This window comes from Nematolebias whitei, chromosome 20 (assembly GCF_014905685.2).
Source record: "Nematolebias whitei isolate Nwh7 chromosome 20, NemWhi1, whole genome shotgun sequence".
Classification (NCBI taxonomy): domain Eukaryota; kingdom Metazoa; phylum Chordata; class Actinopteri; order Cyprinodontiformes; family Rivulidae; genus Nematolebias; species Nematolebias whitei.
Window position 1 is genome coordinate 957,143 of NC_056517.1, and position 2,997 is coordinate 960,139.

The 2,997-nt window shown below is 36.7% G+C and overlaps 1 protein-coding gene across 1 annotated transcript in view; it reads left to right on the forward strand.

Moving 5' to 3' along the window:
* dpp6a (dipeptidyl-peptidase 6a) overlaps window positions 1–2,997 on the forward strand; it is a 273,957-nt gene that overhangs the window by 199,240 nt on the left and 71,720 nt on the right. The window lies entirely within an intron of this gene.

Sequence of the window (2,997 nt, forward strand, 5' to 3'; positions counted from 1 at the left end):
CAGAGGACCCGACTCAACATGGTTAGATTTATCTACACGGATTATTAAGCATGCACCGGGACACTCGCAATTAGTTGAAAACTTTAAATATGTGACTTAGTGATAGAATTCGGGGCATGTATAAATTTTCTACTAGACTTTTCAAGTGTCAGCGGGATACACCATACCTGTCTTACAGAATACCTTTTGATTGGAATAAATTAGGATTATGGCAGGTGTATCAATGGCAGCTGCATTCTGGCCTAGTTCTCCTTTTGCACGTTACATAAAATAGACAAAGTGTGTTGATGTAATCAAAAGTAGGATACGGCCTCTTTTTCTGCAGTCCTTGTATTGCAACACACGTAAAAGTGTCCACAGAATTAGGTCCGTCTGCTTCGTCAATGACACAAGTTTGAACTGAGTTATGTTGTGCAACAATAAACCCACGCTCCAAACAAGAGAACAAGACCTTTGTTGTGTTTTCTCTTGTCAGTATAGTTTTATCAGCACTCGCTGCCATAATTATTGTAATTATAAACACATGCATTTTTTCCAAGGTCAGTAATTAGCTTGAATGCACAAGAAGATTGTGTTGTGTTGCACTAACATGGACAAAAAGCACAGAATCAGGAAAATGCAGTTCAAAAAGTGATGGTGTGGATGTATATTATGGACTGCTGATATTAAATTACTTGATCAGTGACCTCCGCTAGCTGATAAATATTAATTTATAAGTTAAAAGACTTTTTTACTTTGATTCTGAATGAAAGAATTTGAACTCAAATACAATGAAAGTCAAAGAGACTCCAACAAAGATCGTTGATTTGTGCCCTCTGCACTGAAGGACATAGACAAGGTAAAACATTAAAACAAGACTACACAAACTCCATGTACAAACTGTACATCTGTTCTTTAACTAATAGAACATCTTTTATGTAATGTCACAAATGACTTTAACAGAAAACTGTTGTCCATGATGGACGTGCAGTTTAAGACATTTTCTACGCTGGAAGATTATCAAGTTTAATGTATTTCTCTGATTTATTAATTTCATTATTATTATTTGTTTTACCTGGGTGAGAGTTGTAAGATTTTTTAAGGCATTTAATATCCATGCATACAGAAGAATGCAAATAGTGCAGACTCTAAGATTCCCAGCTGTAAGTGGAAGAGCTACTTCTGTTTTAAAATGCTTATTTGCAGAACCACGAGGTCGGGAAAGTCTGAAAGGAAAGATGCTTTCTGTGTCAATGATTTCAATGAAAAATCACAAAAGGTTTTATTTTAAGCTTTTTAGTGGCTGTTTTAATCTAAGGCTGTATGTGTGAGTAATGAACAATTTGGCATCACTTTATGATCCCCGTTTCTCTCTCATTGACCGATCAACACGTCTGGTAATTGGACAGCTAATGATTTAAGCTCCAAGTGAACCAAAAATAAAAACAAAATAAGAAATTATCAGTATTTCCAAAATGTTGAGTCCATGGATTAGAAATAAATCAGCAAACGTGTACTCCAACCGTGAGAGAGGAAGGAGAAGAGATTAATGAGGCGTGCAGGCAGCAGTGATTGGCATTCCAGATAAACACGAGTTCCTCTGTGGAAGCTGGCCAGAAGCAGGTCGGCTGTGCCGTGGCTGGTTTTGTGTTCTGTCAGCAAGTTCACACTGGAGCTTTTTGCTCATTTGGTTGCTCTGCCACTCGTGTTAGTTTGCTCATTTATTGTTAAAAATAGATTTCAGACTCCAAAGATCCTGCTCAAAGAGTTTGCTTATTCCCCCCCCTTAATTTCTTTTCATAATCGTAAGCATATCTCAATTAGAGATGTTAGCTGTTAAATAAATGCTATTTTTATGAGCATATTTTAAAGCATTTTCAGACCAATGACTAGTTTTAAAACTAAAACGTTGAAATAGTGTTGCATTAAAAGCTCATAGATAACTTTTTTGTGCCACAGCTTGTGTCACTTCCATCAAACTAGTCGTCTGCTGCCTCAGGCATGAACAAATGACCTGGAACGGACAAGAAAAATCCCATTTTATCCAGAACTTAACAGTGTGACCTGCTTCACCTTTGGGCTAACAGCACACCTCTCAGAAACCAGCCATTTCAATCACGTCACACAGTGGTGGTGTCGGTGGAGGCTACGGTTCACGAGTAAAGTGCTAAATTACTGACCAGCTGTTTCCTTGGCTTTAAATTGTTTCCTTTTTTCACACCGTTGATGAGATCACATTTTCATTTGTTCTTATGCTGATAAGAACTTTAATCTAAAAATACCAACAGCAACCGGTGAGGGATTTAAAGTAGGGGGAATGTTAGAGTTGATTTTGAAAAAACTTTTATGATCATTGTGTGAATGTTTATGATCATTCACTCTGTTGTGATCCATTTTTCTTCCATACATTTTTCTGCAAGATTCTCATCCCGTACTTTTTAAGCTATTTCAACAAATCATAAATCAAAACATTCAGCTGTTTCAGAACAATCCTGCAATGGCTTATGGTGATGGTGCAGCTTTAGCTTTTTGAAATATTTGGCCTTTTCTGCCACATTTTTTCTCTCATAGAAAATGAATTGAGCTCATTTTACATCCGTCAGATCTTTAGAGCTGATAACAAACTTTTACTGCTCCTTTAACATTTTGTTCTGCTTCAGCTTCTTTGTGCAAATTAAAATTAAAATAAAAAATCAGCTAGTTTCAGCTAATTTCAGCTGTTTGTTTTGTTCATTTTGTTGTGCTCCCGAATTCAGCAAAAAATGTGCTCTCTCCACTTCCTTTTGGTAATTTCAGCTTCTTTCTGCTTTTTTAGCTACTGTTCAGCTGATTTTTGTTTGTTGCTAATTTCAGCTGTTTTTTTAGATAATTTCCACTTCTTTTGTGCACATTTTTGCTTCTTTCAGCCCACCTGGACAAACATGTGTTCTTTCTGCGTTCTTCTGTTAATAGTGTGAATGCCTAGGATAGGCACACCTGGATTATTGAGCATGGACTTTGTTGTCATTCACACTGTTG